This window comes from Arvicanthis niloticus, chromosome 14 (genome assembly GCF_011762505.2).
Source record: "Arvicanthis niloticus isolate mArvNil1 chromosome 14, mArvNil1.pat.X, whole genome shotgun sequence".
Lineage (NCBI taxonomy): Eukaryota > Metazoa > Chordata > Mammalia > Rodentia > Muridae > Arvicanthis > Arvicanthis niloticus.
The window spans coordinates 14,199,841-14,217,566 of NC_047671.1; the positions used below are offsets into that span (position 1 = coordinate 14,199,841).

At 45.2% G+C, this 17,726-nt stretch overlaps 1 long non-coding RNA gene across 1 annotated transcript; it reads right to left on the reverse strand.

Moving 5' to 3' along the window:
• Positions 1–2,345: 2,345 nt before the first annotated feature.
• Positions 2,346–17,286, reverse strand: LOC117720025 (uncharacterized). The gene is made up of 3 exons (XR_004608255.2): positions 17,222–17,286; positions 2,853–2,937; positions 2,346–2,430 (listed from the first exon to the last, which is right to left on the reverse strand). It is a non-coding gene; the product is annotated as an uncharacterized LOC117720025 (long non-coding RNA).
• Positions 17,287–17,726: the final 440 nt, after the last annotated feature.

A 17,726-nucleotide genomic window follows, 5' to 3' on the forward strand; every position in this document is an offset into this window, starting at 1 on the left:
CTCCTACTTCCGGAACCTCGTAACTGCACTCAAGTTCCTGGAGATTCTGACACCCTCTTCTGGTTTCCTCGGCACTGCATATTCTCTCTCTCTCTCTCTCTCTCTCTCTCTCTCTCTCTCTCTCTCTCTCTCTCTCTCTCACACACACACACACACACACACACACACACACACACACACCTTAGAAAGACATAGGAAGCCTTTTTTAAAAAGTTACTTCATGGAGTTCTGCAGCTCACTGGGCAGACAACTTGTACGGACAGTGCCCTCTGGTTAGATGCTACCATCAGAGGCTTTCTAAGGCTTTCTAGAGAAGGGTCATGGTCTTGCAGGGTCCCATTTCTCTAGGTAGACAAGAGAGGCTAAACCAGGCTACAGGTGACAGGAAGAATTAAATGAACAGAAAGCAAATGTCACCCTTCTAATTACGCTCTGTGGCTACGTGGACAATCTGGAGAAGTCTGGAGACGTGAGTGGTGCTAATCCCCTTTGTAATGAAAGGCCTGGGTACACATGAGGCAAGTAGGTGTAATGGATATTTCAGGAGCTTGAATCTGATGTCACAGCTTGTCTGGATGGAACGTGCAACTACTTGCAGAGCTATGTTCCCATCTAGTGTAATTGTGGGTGTTTTAATTCAGGCGTCACCTCTATTTTGCCCTCTCTCCATGGCTTTCCTCCTTCATTTTACTACTTGAGGGAACAGTGGGTGGGATGCTGGACAAGTAGCTGCAATGGCCGATGCTTTATGGTTCCCTGGCATCCCCTGAATCTGTTAACATCCCAACCTTCTTGACAGCCAGCCCCACCCCATCACATTCTTACTCCTTCCCTTTCCAAGAAAGAAGCCAGAAGCCCGAAGCCAGCAGTAGAGCTCTGCCTGGCTGGTATGCCTAGAAAGGGAGGGTTCTTCTTTCAGCTCACGGTCACGAATGGGACCCATAGGCACTGATTTCAGACTATTCTGATCCTTTCGCAAAGAAAGTTAGGAATCCAGCCTATTGTGAATGAATTTGATTGTAATCGTTTTCTGGCAGAGAATATGGAATGAAATATCTTATTTGCAGTTGTTTATTTCCTGTTGTGGCTTCTATTTTCATCTTTCAGTCACTTTGGTGATAGTAATCAAACCCTAATCATGGTGCAGCCACAAGTCACAGAGACCAAAATAGCAGACTTATGACAGACAGACAAGGATGGAGACGGCTAAGGACCTGGCTGTTAATCACCAGTCCCTCCGCTCACAGCCCATTGGCTAGGTGTCTGGAGAAGAGCTGAAACAGAGAGATATCAGCTTGTGCCTGAGGCCTCTGAGCAGCCAAGGCCCCTAGGTCCCAGAGCAGCAAAGTGAGCAGGAAGTGGCCTCAAAAAAAGTAAGTTCTCTGCACGTGTCAAGGAGAGGTGGTTCACAGAAGGGCCTGATTTGAGCCAAATCAAGGCTGAGAAGAGTCTACCAAAACTCTTGACATCTCAAAATGACCACAAGCAAAAGCAGAAAACCTCCTCCCTAGGAGGACCAGATTCTGCCTATTGGTTCCTTTCTCCATTTTTTTAGAGGTTCCAAGATGGAAGAGTAAAAGCTCCCAGTGCCTCAGGGGGTGGGGTCAGGGTGAGGCAGGGACAGTTTTTCTTGCAAAAGCCAAAAGGAGAAACAATTGGAAAATATCAACATTTCTTGCACAATCGTCCCCCTAAAGAATGCGTGAGTGAGCCCTAAACCATCCTCAACTGGCAGCTCTACAGACGGAAGTGAGGTTACGAAAGTGAGGCAGCGTGAGTAAGGCTGGCGGGCGCTCAGCACTTCTTTGCCTTATCTCGGGGAGAACTCGAACTAAGTGAATGAAAACGCATCTGATTCACAATCAAATAAAGACACCATAAGCCCTGACTCATCAAATATTGTAGCGTTACAGCCACGCTGTCAGCTGATCCAGAGTGTCTGCCAGGTATCTGTCCAGAGCACTCAAGTTAGGTACTGAGTGTGGGGTGAGGACACATGAAGTGGTTGCTCGTTGTAGCAGTGAAGACAGAAACAACCAGAAAAAGTGGCATGGGAATAGACATTTAAATACACAATCATGTAGAGATTCACCAACCCCCAGACAAGGGCCCTGGACAGCTGCTGGGCAGAGCTGGGTGGGGAATCCAGGCATATCACTTTTTGGACTTCTTGAATTCTGAAGCAAGTAAGCATGTTACTTATCACAAATGCAGACCTGTAAATTGTTTTAATCTTTGCCTGCTTTTCTCATTTCCTGGAAATCACTGCTGACAGTCTCGTAGCAAAAGACAAGTTGGCCAGGTCCCATGTAGAGGTGATGCTGTAGATAGCGTGTCTCTCCATGGGGAAGTTGCTAAAGGAAGGCCAATGACAACAGAAGCCAGTGTCTCATCACAGAGAGCAAGGGTGAAGGCTGCTCCATCATGACCCTGACAAGAGTCAGAAAGGAAACTGGTCTAATTAGAAGACATTCTAGGTACCAGTCAGGTGCAAGTCTAACCCAGGGCCAGTGGCCTAACAAAGGCTCATATGATGATGGAGATTCAGGAAGGAGACTTCTCAGTCAGAGAAAAGGAGAGCTTTGCTTGGGAGAAACAAAAGAAAAATAAAAGAAAAAAAATGGACTCATGTGATTCTCCATTCACTTAGCAGTCACCGGTTCAGAGCTGATGTGCCAGGCACCAGGCAAGACCTCTGGAGGATGCCAATGGCTATATTAAAACAGCGTCTGTCCTCGGGAAGTGCACAATAGAGAAGGGGGGTAGGAATGGGAAGATACCCTATCCTCATAAAATGGACCCTAACTGGAGAACAGAAAACAGCAGGCTTACTCTACGTAGCGGGATCTCACCTGGTTTCTCGAAGGAAAAAGATTTGAGGGTTGGTTGGACTGAGCTGAGTAGGCAGAGTGAAAGCTTCTGATAGTACCGGTGGTCCTAGGGAAAATAAAAACAAGAAAAAAAAAAATCAAAGTGGAACCTAAGTCAGAAGAACCTTGGTCTACCCTCGTGTTGTTCTGAACATTGTCCATGCTGCAGACAGGTTTCTATCTAGAACCTCAAGACACAAGTATACTTCAAGATTGTAGTCACATGGGCCTGACAATTAGTCATTGTTACTGTCTAATTTATGTCTGGTTTCTACCTTTCCATTGCCTTGCAAAGCACATCAAAGTGTCACTCAGGCACTGAACTCTGCTTACTGGGTGCTGGTTAAGATCTGCTTGGGGAAACCTGATAGTGGGGAATTGAGCCAGCCGTCCTTAGAGGGACAGGGACTGTCCCCCTTTTGTACAGTGTCACTTTGAGGTTGGCCACATCTAATGGTCCTGGCACACAGTAAGACTTACCAGATGAGTGCAGACTCTAGGTAAGTCACAGAAGACCTAGAGAAGTAATTCTCAACCTCTGGGTTGCAACCCCTTTGGGAACAACGTATCAGATATTCTGCAAATCAGATATGTGTGTTTACAATTCATAACATTAGCAAAATTACAGTCATAAAGTAGCAATGAAAACAATGCTATGGTTGGAGGTCACCACAACGTGAGAAACTGTATTGAAGGGTCACAGCATTAGGAAGGTTGGGAACGTCTGCACCAGAGGGACAGGAAGGACCCCCGACCCAATTCTGGAATTAACCAGACTTTCCTGTCCTTGCTAACTCCTGAGAGGCTTTTGGAGAAGCAGTTTCCTTTGTCTGCCTGCCTTCCTCCTCCCGAATTAACAAAGTCTTGTGTGTGCCAGACTCCAAGCATCACTCAGAGAACAAAGTGCTCCCCACTGGGCTGCTTGGAAAAGGTGCTGCCACCGTGGGAGCCCAAGTATCTGTAAACCCGGTTGCTTACAGATGCTAATCTCTATTCTTATCATGGGTCCTGAGGTCGGAGCCTCTGGTCTAACCTTGCAGTGCCTAGGAAGTGGATTGGTAATTGCCTAAGCAATAAGATAACTAGAAGGAAACCACTCTCTGATGACTGGGATTTTGTTTTGTGTGGGAGTGGTTTTACAATGACCAGTTTCAAAGGGGTCTCCCTAAGACTGGTTACCACTCATCCAAAGGTAAAGCTGGTGTTTGAGTTTAAAAACAAACAGGACTGGGAAATCTTTTCCTGTTGCCAAGAGAGAAAGTTAGCTGAGAAAATAAGTGCGGAGTTACATATTTCCTCTATTGCGCCCTGGCAATGACTCCATTTGTAATGATGGACAGTAGGGAGTGAGGGCTTCCCCTTCACAGAGGAGGCACCCAGGATCCTGCCGCTCTGAGCCCGGTCTCTCCATCTCACTGACATCTGAAGGATCTCACGGTTGTAGGAACTGCTGCCTTAGTGTTTTGCAGACCCGAGGATGAAGGATGAGAAGAACTGAACAAAATGGGAGTTGGGGCTTACTGCAAAGGGTGGTGAAGGATCTCAGCACCTAAGAACTGGCTCCAATCCAAACTCCACCGTTCATGGTCAAGTTCATGTAGTGTTGGGAGTTCTAACAAAATGTGAGTTATTTGGTATCTTAAACTCATGCTTTCTATCTTGCTGGTTGTTGTGCGGTTGATGCACGTTTAGTGATATGTGCTTGAAGAACACAGACGCCCAGAGAAGAAAGGCAGAGTTTCCCGGGTCCCAGGTACTCACTTAACCATCAGCCTACGTGACAGTGCAAAGGCACCTTAGCTCTTCAGTCCCAGATGAGTGAGCCAATCTTATTCCAGAAGCTACTTCCCCAGACGTAAGAACCAGACCCAGAGGACAGCCTCTGCCTCACCCTCCTTCACACAACACTGGGTCTGTCACCTTTGAAGCATTTCTCAAGCCATGTTTATCCCCAGGCCCACGCAGAACACAGTCAGGGTACAGAACACAACCTCAGCACCAGTCTGCTTTTCCTCTCTTCTTTTCTGGTCTTTCTCAGATGTACAGATCTCTTCTAGCCCAAGGACCACTCATCAAAGATCTCACTGTGTCGCCACACAAGGGGTCTTTGGCCACTCTGAGAACAGAGACAAATTCTTTGCCTTGGAAGTTGAAGTCCTAGTAGCCTGGAGTTTTTCCACTTTCCCAGGCACCTTAGGGTTCCTGCTGCAGCTCCAGAGCTGGGGGAGTGTAAGAGGTGATGGGGAGGCCAGTGTTAACTCATCCTGCAGCGTTCTTCTGCACATGTCCCCAGCGTAGGTGCAGCTGCCCTTGTGCCCTCTTCCCCGCCCCTCCCCACCTCTTTTAAGACAGAGTATTATGCAGCCCTAGTTGTCCCAGAACTTATGTAAACCAGCCTGGCCTTGAACTTACAGAGATCCACCTGCCTCTGCCTCTCAAGTGTCAGGGATTAATGTCTTCCACCTCTGCCCCCCCCCCCCCCCCCCCCGGCCCCAACAGTAAGTTTCATGAAGACAGGAGCTGCGTCCCAGAAGCTCCAGCATTCACTGCGTGCTGAGCAAATGAGTAGACAAGCCATGGTGGAAAAGTCTGTCTTTTATTCTAACATAATGTCCTTTCTAGTTTGAAGAACTAATGTGCCCCACAGTCAATGAAGTGAGATGTTAATAGACGATAAGTTTTGTTTGTTTGATTGATTGATTTTAATTTTATGTGCTTTGGTGTTTTGCCCGAATGTATGTCTGTGTGAGGTTTTCGGAAGGCTCTGGAACAGGAGTTACAGACAGTTGTGAGCTGCCATGTGAGTGCCGGGAATTGAAGCTGAGTCCTCTGGAAGAACAGCTAGTGCTCTTAACTGTACAGCCATGTCTCCAGCCCCCTAGAAAATGTTTATTTTATAATTATCATTATTGTATTTATTTGAGAGGGATGGGCACACATGAGCCCATGTGTGCTCGTGTGCCCTGATTCACACACGGAAGCCAGAGGACTCCTTTCCACAGTCATTTCTCTCCATCTACCATGTGGGCTCTGTGGGGGCAAACTCAAGTCATCAGGCTTGTTGGCCAGTGCTGTTACCCGCTGAGCCGTTCGGCGTGTCTTGGATGGTGTTTATTTACAGAGCTGTTCGGCAAAGTGAAATGCTGGCAACTCAAATGAGGTGTCTCTTGATCCAAAATGGGGAAGTTAAGGAACTATCTCGGAATGACCAAGGACAGTGGAAGAACCTAGATGTGTCAATGATGAAAACAATACTCCAAACGATAACAGAGATTAACTCAAAACCTTCTCACCTCCCTCTGCCCAGCTCTGCTTTCCTTGCTGACCTCTAACTAGTTTGGGGAACTCAGACTCTCAGGATAGCTTTTCTGGCCCCAAACTCACCCGATTCTTCTATCTATTGCCACACTGAAGAATGAACAGCTATCCCAGAGAGCTTGGCTCTGGAACGCTGCAAAAAGATGACACCTTGCCTTGATCTGTGTTTCCAGAATGCACTGCAGTCCCCAGAGTCACATACTGTGGCCAGGTCAGAAGGACATGCATCTTTCTCTTCCTGTACCCAGGGCCACAGCAACCAACGATGTGGGGACATGGCTGATGTTTAGTAGGTTCACACTCTGAAAATATTTGAGGAGACCCACTATGTACTAAACATTGAATCAAGTCCTTGGTCGTCACTCCTTTGGGGAGTTTATAGTCTATCCTACAAAGAAAATTGACAATAACCATGTGGTGTGAATGTATGGTGTGTGTGTGTGTGTGTGTGTGTGTGTGTGTGTGTGTGTGTGTTACAGGGTCTCCTCTGTATATGTAATCTAGGCTATTAACTTGTGATCCTCCTGTCTCTGCCTCCTAAATGCTGGGATTACAGCCACTATATACAGTCTTTTTTACTTTTTTTTTTTTTTTTTTTTTTTTTGTCTCACTAAGTTGCCCAGGCTGGTCTGGAACATTCAAATCTTCTTGCCACAACCTCCTGGGTACTGAGATTACAGGCCTATAGAGTCAGGGCAAGCTTGGTGTTTTATAAATGACAATTGGCCTCAGTTGCAAGAGCTTTGGGAAACTGAGTAGACCGAGGGAGCTGAGTGGGAGAGGCAGAGTAGAGGTGAGAATGTGTCAGAAGTGGTATCTGGAATACCAGGCTGGGAAGAACAAGGTACAGGGAAGAGTCTTCCGGGAATGAGAGAGCTAGGTCCTGGCTGTGTGGGTGAGCCAACAGGTGAGCTGGCTTACAGCCCACTGGCCTCACCTGGAGGCCATCACAACTGGGTGTGTCAGCTGAAGGGAGCAGTGGAGCATGGAGAAGGCCTTGGTGACAGGATTGCCAGGCACCTTGGAGCACTCATCCCGTAAGATGGAACGTGCCACCAAGTCAGACAACTGTGATATCAGGGATAGCCCAGAGCATACAGGACTGTCAGGCATCACCTCTGTCCCTAGTCGTGGTGCCACCTCGATTTCCCATCCATAAAACAAGGGCAGTCATCCCTCTAGTGGAGAGTGGTGGGGGGATTTGATAAGGTCATGGATGAGAAGGGAGAAGAGAGGCTGCTGTCAAATCATGATACAGGAAGATGCCGAGCAGGCGGGAGGCACCCTGAACCTCAGCACACAGTGGGCAGGGCCCCTCCAACCATGGCCTTCTCTTCCTATGCATTCCTCTTCAGGATTACATTGCAAGTGTTCCATTCCATTCTATTATTACAGTAAAACATTTCATCCTGCAGGGGAGCTCCTTAAGCAGAGAGGTAAACAACCAGAAAAAAATAGCTTTGAGAATTCCCTGAAGCTGACCAGATTAATTAGGCCATTCCTGTCAGAGTAAAAAAAAAAAAAATTTATATATATATATATATATATATATATATATATATATATATATATATATATACACACACACACACACACATATATGTATATGTGTGTGTATGTATGTATATGTGTATGTGCAAAAAAGACTCTCAAATAAGCTGGTTGGACCAACTGAGGCACCTGGAAAAGACGCTCTCCAGCCTGCTGAGCTGCCTGCAGGCTGTGCAGTGTGCTCCAGGTTCCCAGCTCTGTGAGCTGTCACCTGTGCTGGGGTGGACTTTGAGTTATCTCTAGTTCTGTACCTCAATAAAACATATGGGTTCACCAAGTTGGCCTTCAGTGGTATCCACACTTTGGTCTGTCATGGGTTCCCTATCTGGGGTAAGTAGACTGTCCTGTTTTATCTCCAGGAAAGGTTTTGTCACACTACAGCATGTGTATGTGTGTGCACCTGCACATATCCACAGTGTGGCTGTGTCAGAGCCCAGCCTGGGGGAGGGTGGGTGTGGCTGCTTCACTCTTCTGTGGGTTCTTCAAATAAAACTCAGGTCATCAGGTGGTAAGCACCTTTAACAGCTGAGCCATCTTGTGTGGTGTGTGTTAGGTAGGGTTGGGAGGCTGAGACAGGGTCCTGCTACAGAGCCTTGGCTGGCCTTGAACTCAAAATAAGGTAGAAAAGATCTAATTCCCATTCTTGTCCTCTGATCTCAATGCATTGACAAATCACCAAAAGCAAGACTGAAGTCTGCTGGGTATATAACGAATTTAGCAGAGTGCTCGAGGAACAAGCACGGGTCACGGTGTCCAGTCCCTAACTCTGCATTAAAAGGTATAAAAGCCGGGCGTGGCAGTGCATGCCTTTAATTCCAGCACTTGGGAGGGAGGCAAAGACAGGTGAACCTCTGAGTTTGAGCCAGGACTACAAAGAGAGACCCTGTCTTGAAAAACAAATAAAACAAAATAAAAACAAACAAACAAAGAACCACGTGTAGGGCGTAGGCATACCTGAGAGTCCAAGGCCCTGGGTTAATAAAAAACTGGGAATGGTCATACAGATTTATAATCCAACACTTGAGAGGGAGAGGTACGAGGACCATAAATTCAGCTATTCTCAGCTATTAAGGAAAGCTTGAGGCCAGCCTGGACTACCTGAGACTCTGTCTCAAGCAAACAAATGAGTGAGACAGTGTGCCGGAGGCTATATGTAGGCTAGGAACAAATCTGTACCATTTTACTGAAGTGACCTTGAATTTGGGGATGGAGGTCCTTGACGAAAGATCCTCACACACTGGTGTTTGTGATGCTCTAATAACTAAGTCCTCGGGGGTTCACCTTCCCAAGATGGTTGACCAGTAACCCCTTTGACTGGATGCAGTGTGTAGTAACTTGCCAGGATTTCAAGTCCATTCCTGCTTTTCTTTCTGAATGGACAAATGCATGCTAAGCAACATGTGGAGAAAGATGTTGAAGAAACCCTCTGATAACAATCTGAAACTGATCATTTGTTTAAAAATTCATACAAACACTGGGCAGTGGTAGTGCACACCTTTAATCCCAGCACTCGGGAGGCAGAGGCAGGCGGATCTCAGTGAGTTCAAGGCCAGCCCAATATACAGTTGTTTTCAGGACAGCCAGGGCTACACAGTGAAATCCTGTCTCAAGGAAAACAAAAACAAACAAATAAAAAAGAGTGAAGCCTGAGCTTTTGGGAGGTCAAAATCTGGCTAGTGCCTTCTGTAGCATGGGTTGAGAGTCAAAGGCTTCGAAACAACCTGTATCTAAGCCCCTTTACTCCTCAAAAAGACCCAAGGTATTCATCTGCTGTTGCACGGGTCTTACACTCATGTGCACACAAGGAAGGAAGGAAGTCCTTTTGCAATTTTTAGTGGAAATCTAATAAAGTCTGTGAGTAAATTAAGCTAAACTGTGAAATTTACAACCATGGGGGCTAGAGGGATGGCTTAGCAGTTAAAAGCACTGGCTGTCCTGTGTCCACTTCCAGAGGACAAGGCACCCACATGGCAGTTCACAACCATCTGTAACTCCAGTTCCAGGGGACCCAATGCCCTCTTCTGGCCTTTGTGGGCACCAGGCACACATGAGGTAAACAGACATATGAGCAGATAAAATACCAATAAAAATAAATGAATTAAAATTTGAAACTTCAGATCTATTAGTCAGTGTGTTATCACTATGACCAACTGCTTGACAGGAACACCTTATAGAGGGGAAATTTAGTTTTAGTTTTGTTATTTGTTTATTTGTATGGTTGTTTCTTCCCCTATTTTTGGTTTGATTTGAGACAGGGCCTTCCTTACTCTTTAACCCAGGCTGACCTGCAAACTCATAATCCAGGCTGGTCTTGAACTCACAATAATCCTACTGCTTCAGCCCTTCCAAGTGCTAAGATTAGAAATGTGAGTCCCCATGCCTTCATGGGAAGTTTTAATTTCAAAGAAAATTTGAATTTCATAAATCATGGTGGGCATGTAAATTACTGGTTCTCTCTGGTAGACAGTTTGGATTGATAACCTTAAAAATGTTTCCATAGAGAGACAAAACCTGGCGTGTACCTACACACACACACTGGAATATTATTCAGCCCTAAAAAGGACTTTCCAACACATGCCACAATGTAGATACACCATGAAGACATTATACTAAGTGAAACAAACTAATCACAGAAGGATACCTGCTGTGGGATTCACTTTTGTGAGGTCATAAAAAAGCAGAAAGAATAGGTTTATGGGGGCTGGGAGAGGAGGCTAGAATGTGTAGTAAAGGTCCAGATTTTGTTCATTTGTTGTGACCGTCCTGGAAATAACAGGGTGATGGATTATCCAACAACGGGTATGTGTTTGATACTAATAAATTCCAGTTTACTTTAAAATGGTTAAAATGGTCAATCTGATGTTATGTATATTTTATAATTTTTAAAAAAAGTTTCTATCCCCAATAGTCTGTCTAGGAATCTCCTCAAAAGACGTAATCAAAAATGAGGACAATATGTTTGTATTCGAGGGTTGACACTAATCTTATATTGGAAAAATAAGGAATAACCCTGGGCAAAACCATAGCAGAATGAAGAGCGTTTGGAGTTATCTGCAGTGAGGAGAGAGATGACTCCACTAACGAGTCACTCTGAGAGGATACAGAGTGAACCACATGACAATCCTGAGCCGCTAGCAGCCACACTTCAAACCATCTCCACGGAGCAAGCCCCGCTGGGGACATCTGCACCCACCCGGGGTTCATCTGCTGGGAAAACAGAGCATCAGCAAGCAGTGGGTATTCTGGGTGGTAGGGACCACAGGGGCGTGTTTATGATCTTCATCTGCATCCCAGTGTTTGAGATAAACATGCATTAATTACTTTTATGTTGGGGAAAAAATGATAAATCCATTTTAAGAACACCATAGAGCTTGCAGGAGCATCTCCCATTCCCAGCTGGATCCGGTCTGTTCGGGAAGTGGTTAGACCCCAGGCGGCTTCCACGGCACATGCTTCCCATCACTCTAGGGGTGGGTCAGGTCTGTGATGTATGCTGGTGTCTGTGAAGCACCCGGGCCACCACGTGGGTGTTCGTAATGAATGTTTGTGCGTAGGTAACTGTGGCCTGAAGTACTTTCCTTTGCTCTGAGGCAGCTGGGGGTCCTGCTGCTCTGCAGTGGCTTCAGCAAGACTTTCTAAATATGTACAGAAGTTGCTTAGAGAGAACAACAGGTCAGAGATGTTACAGACATGGGTCTGTCGTATATTTCACATTTGAACAGGATGTGGTTGACAAGAATGATTCACAGGGGGTTAGCTAATATGTCAAGACACAGTTACATGTCAAATACTTAGCAGTGCATGTTTAGAGGGGGGTGTTAGCAGTTTGATTGAAATGATACTATTCTAACAGAAGGGAAGTTCTGATTTCTCAATAGAAGGTAAGATGTTTACTTCAAAATTTACACATGATTGAAATAAAGAAAAAACATCTTTCTTTCTTTTCTTTTCCTTCTTTCTTTTTCTTTCTTTCTTTCTTTCTTTCTTTTTTTTACAGGGCTTCTTTGTGTAGCTCTGGCTGAAATCAGAGATCTGCTTGTCTATCTCCCAAGTGCTGGGATTAACTATGTGTACCTCCACCACTCAGTGAAAACTTTTTTTTTTTTTTTTTTTTTTTTTGAGACAGGGTTTCTCTGTGTAGCCCTGGCTGTCCTGGAACTCAATCTGTAGACCAGGCTGGCCTCAAACTCAGAAATTCACCTGCCTCTGCCTCCCAAGTACTGGGATTAAAGGCGTGCGCCACCATCGCCCAGCGAAAACTTCTAAATACTAAAGAAAACCTGAATACCACCCTCTAGGCTGGGAAGACTGCATGTTATGAAGATATTATTAATCCTTTTCAAATTGAGGTATTGGCCCCAACTGAGGTTCATGCAAAATTTTTGCTTGGGAATTGGCCAGGCTGATGGACTACACCTTACGCTTAAATGGAAGAGAAATACTAGGTATTTTGATAAATAAAAGCCATGGGCAGGTATTAGGCTAACCGGATATTAAAAGCACTGTAAAGCATTCATGATGTACAAGTTAGTCTGAAGTTCCTAACTGGTGCTTGCACAGAGAGCCATGAACACCTAGAAGCCAGAAACACTGTAAATACATATGGCTTTTGTCAATGGTCAGTGTATGGTTTTGGTTAACTTTCTTCTTCTTCTTCTTCTTCTTCTTCTTCTTCTTCTTCTTCTTCTTCTTCTTCTTCTCTTCTTCTTCAATATTTATTTATTTTTATTTATATGAGTACACTGTCACTGTCTTCAAACACACCAGAAGAGGGCATCATATTCCATTACGGATGGTTGTGAATCACCATGTGGTTGCTGGGAATTGAACTCAGGACCTCTGGAAGAACAGTCAGTGCTCTTAACCACTGAACTATCTCTTCAGCCATTTGGTAACTTGTATATGTTTATTTCCTATCTTATTCATTTCTGTCCTTATTTCTTTGGTCTTTTTTTTTTTTTTTTTTTTTTTTTTTTTGATTTTATGTGTTATTAGTGTGCGTAGCATATGAAGTATGTGAATGCAGGCATGTGTGGAGGTCGGAGGACAACCTTCCAAAGTCAGCTCCCTCTTTCCCCAGGTTTCAGGGGTTGAATCTGTGAGGACTTGTGATCAGGGCAGGCCATCTTCCTGGCTCTGAATGTGATCTCCCCCTCCCCCTGCTCAAACTAATCTGAAATATTAAAATCATTGATTTTCAGCTCTTCTTTTATGACAGAAATGTAGAGCATACATTTTCTTTTGCATAATGTTAGCGTCGGCTTTCCATTCTTGGCATTTTATATTCCACTATTATCCCGTTCACAGATTTTCCCCTTAGGTTATTAAGGAAGTGTTTCTTTGTTCTTAAATATTTGCGGACACTTTCCAGCCTTCTTTTTGTATGTTAATCTCACAATGGTCAGAACGCATATTCTGGATGGTTTTAAAATGTTGTGGATGTTAGTTATCTGTAAACATGTATCATACACATGAGTATGAGTTCAGGAGGCAGAGGCAGGCAGATCACAGGTTCAAAGCCAGGCTGGGCTACATGGCAAGACTTAGTCTCAAAACAAAGCTTTCTATGTATAAATGTTAAAGTTTGTATTTATTTGCTTTATTGTGTGTAGGTACTATTTTATGGGGTGGATGCATATGTAGCCAAAGGGCAGACTTGTGCAGTGGGCTCTCTCCTCCCATCTTTCCACGGGTTCTAGGAATAGAATTCAGATGGTCAGGCATTTTACCTGCTAGGTCATCTCACCGGCCCTATAAAAGCTGTGTGTTGCTTGTTTGGTTTGGTTTGTTTTAAGCCAGGCCTGTTGGCATCACTAATCCTAGCTACTCAGGAGGTAGAAGCAGGAGAATCAAAACCTGGGATACAGAATGAGACAGCCCCAGTCTGGATAACTTAAGAGACTCTGTCTCAAAAACACAACGCACAGCAGTGAAGGGCACCTGCTGCTCTTGTGGAGCACAGGAGTCAATTGCCGGCAGTTCCCTGGGGATTTGATTCCTCCGGCCTCTGTGGGCATCCACATTCACACACACACACACACACACACACACACACACCTACACACACACACACACCTATACACACACACACCACACAGATCCTCCCACAATCCCCCCACAGACACACACACCTACAAAAACTGCCCCCCCGACACACACACAGACACCACACACAGACACACTACACACACACACAAACACACACAGAGACACACACTACACACATGCACACACACATATGCATACACCACACACACACACACACACACACATGCATGCACACACACACTAAGAAAAATAATACGAAGTAAAAGTGGGGCCGGCGTGTAGCCATGTAGCCTGCTCGCTGACCACGTGGCAGGCCCTAGGTCCAATGTTTAGAACTGTCAAAGAAAATTTTAAAAAGCTGAAGCATACAGTTCAATATTTGAAAGGCATTCTACCTCAATATTCTCCCTGATTAGGTGGGGAAATAATAATAATACTTAATGTCATCTCATCATGAGATTAATATGAGAATTAAGTAATAATATTGTTAATATACATTAAGTACTTACAGACATATTTGGCACTTTTAGAGTAGACTTCTCTAATTAATGTATAGAAGATCAATCATCAGGATTATTTTTTTTTGGCTTTTTGAGACAGGGTTTTTCTATGCAGCCCAGGTTGTCCTGGAACTCACTTTGTAGACCAGGCTTGCCTAGAACTCAGAGATCCACCTGCCTCTGCCTCTGCCTCCAGGGTGCTGGGATTAAAGGCCCTTGCTGCCACCACCCAGCCAAGACTAAGCTTTTAAATTTAAATTGTAACTCTTTTGAGGCAGGACCTTGTGTGGCCCACATAGGTTTCCCACACACTGTGGCTTCCCACAGGCTGGACCCTAGCTTTGTACCACCATATCCATCTGGGGTCATCATTAACAAAGTTGAGTCAAACGCAGAAAGGAGGGACTCTCAATCCAGAGGCAGATGAGCTCAGTTAGAGTTAAAGATGAAACCTTAGATCCTGAAACAGGAGGCGCTGGGAAGTCCCTTTCCTCGGGAATCCTGGACTCTTGGGATGAGCATCAGGAGCGATCGATGAGAGGCTCGTTCAGCCCTGAGCAGACTTCCTTTCAGGAAGAGCAGATTCCCTGCTTTCAAGGAAAGCGCTTCTCTTCCAACTTTCTAGCTAAAAGGACATCCCTACTGACCTCAGCACTCTGGAACACACAGAGTGGACTCCCACCCCCAACCTTGTTTAAAGCTTCTGACAGTCTTTTTCCATTTCTGTCCTGGGGGACTAAATGCTCTCTTCTGTCCAGTGATCACCCCTGGAGATGATTTCCAAATCCCTTCCATTGTGACTGCTCACCTTGGGGGTCTCCCTGGCTCTAGACTCCTGTTGAAATCTTGTGTTTGGGTCTCAAATGTCCCTTGCTTGAGTATCAACTGAGTGGATGATGCAGGAATGAACTGAGGTAATCTGGTCATGTGACTTGCTGGAGTCACTGAAATGGGAGGGAAACAGCCTGGTACTGCCACACAATAGTACTTTTCACACAGAAGGGAAACCTCCCAGTGCAGAGCCCTCTAGCCAGCCATGGTGGCCACAACTATTTTTCATGCTCAATACATAAAAAATGGAATTGTGTAGTATTCAGGGGGGGGACTTATCATCTTCCTCCACCTTCCCCAACCGAATCACAGACTCTTGGAGGACAGAAGATAACAACCATACCTGCAGATCTGCCAGGACCCAGCTAGGAGGCACGTTCCTTTAATGCCCAGGTACGAGCCGGGAGAGGTGACTTAGCTACCATAGACTCCCTCCCTCCCTTTGCCTGGTATTGGAGCCAGAGCCTCACATATGTTAAACAAGCACCTGCCACTGAGCTACACCACCAGTGCCAAATGGCAGCCTTAATTCAAGATATCATGGGCCATTTTACCATCTTCTCTTCTCTTCTCTTCTCTTCTCTTCTCTTCTCTTCTCTTCTCTTCTCTTCTCTCTCTCTCTCTCTCTCTCTCTCTGTGTGTGTGTGTATGTGTGTGTCTGTCTCTCTATGTCTCTGTGTGTGTGTGTCTGTCTCTCTATGTCTCTCTCTTTCTCTTTCTGTCTGTCTCTCTCTGTCTCTGTCTCTCAACCTCTGTCTCTCAACCTCTCTCTCTCTCTCTCTCTCTCTCTCTCTCTCTCTCTCTCTCTCTTTCTCTCTCACTCTACTGCTGTTTTATTGTTTTTGAGACAGGGCCTCACTATGTAACCCCTGGCTGGCCTGTTCTGGCTGTGGCTCTAGAGTACAGGGGTTAAATGAATGTGTCGCCACACCCAACACACCAGTCCCCACCGGTCCTCACAGCCATGTGTGGATCTACTGCTCTGGAGTCGACTGAAACGAAATTTAAACAATGAATTCTGAAGCCTTTGAGCACTGTTCTAGTTGTGTATGTGACAGTGTGTGTGTGTGTGACTGTGTTATGTGTGACTGTGTGTGACTCTGTGTGTGTGTGACTATGTCTGAGACTGTGTGAATGTGTGTGACTGTGTGTGTGACTCTTGTGAGACTGTGTGTGTGACTGTGTGTGTGTGTGTGATTGTGTGTGTCTGAGACTGTGTGACTGTGTGTGTGTGTATGATTGTACATATCTATTCTCATAATTCTTCAGGAGAAAAGCTCCTATAGATCTCCCAGGGCTTCCTGGGTGTGGCACTTGCCTGTGTCTCTTATCTTTCTTAGGGCCACTCAACTTTACTCACCCCCAGGCCTTAGGAGAAGTCACTGAAAATCCAACAACTTTCAACACTGGCAGATGAAGAATTCTCATGTTTCTGTTGAACTTAGCCACAAAAACTAAATATTACCAACATTTTAGGTTGGTGGTTGGTACACATCTACATTCCAACACTCAGGAGGCAGAGGCAGGCAAATCTCTAAGAGTTGGAGGCCAGCCCAGTCTACATTGCTTCAAGTTCCAGACGAACCAAGACTACATAATAGAGAGACCCTGTCTCCAAAAACCTAAATAAATTAATTAATAAATAAGTTAATTAAAATAACACCATAGCATTTTTGTCCACAATATAAAACCTTTCAGACAATACTGTTTTCTCCCCACAGCACGGAGTGTTGATCCCACAGGGGCCTTGTGCACGCCAGGCAAGAGCTCCCCATGTGAGCCAAATCCCCAAGCCCGAGACAGCGACGTTTGTGATGCCAGAAACACAAGTTGATTCTAGTTTTGTGTTTGAATGAAATAAATCATGAGAAAAAATGTTCATTAAACCATATCTAGCAGGCAATGGTGGCGCATGCCTTTAATCCCAGCATTTGAAAGGCAGAGGCAGGGGGCCTGGTCTACAGAGCAAATTCCAGGACAGCCAAAGCTACATTGAGAATCCCTGTCAAAAAAAAACAAAACAAAACAAAACAACAACAACAACAACAACCAACCAACTAACCAACCAACCAACCAAACAAACAAACAAAAAACCCCTCTTACCTAAAGAAACAAAGCGTTCACAGGGCAGCTGCTTTTGTTTGGTCTGCCAGGGTACATTACTAGGGCACGAACACTAGGCAGCCCATAATCCCTTAACATAGGAAAAGTCCCTTTAACCCTCTAGGCCCTAGAGGCCTCTTTGCTGGACTTCATATCCTCTTACTGGCCCTTGCACATCAGGTTAAGAACATGAGTCAGAGATGGAGGCTAGACAGAGCCACTGAGGCAGCCCTCCCTCCGAAGCCGTGACTAAAGGAGCAGTTGGCAGAACTCTGTACAACCCAGCCTACTGCCCCTCAGAGTTTTCTTTCTGTTAAAAAACAAAACAAAGATGGAAGGAGTAATTGTTTTCCGTGCTCCCGTTTTCCAGGCACAAAACTCTGCACTGGGATCCCAGGAATCTAAAACACTGAAATAAGTCTTGGGCTTCAAAGCAATTGTTATGTTTATGTGTGCATGTGTATATGTGTGTCCACAAGCGTATGTCACAGCACACTTGGGATGG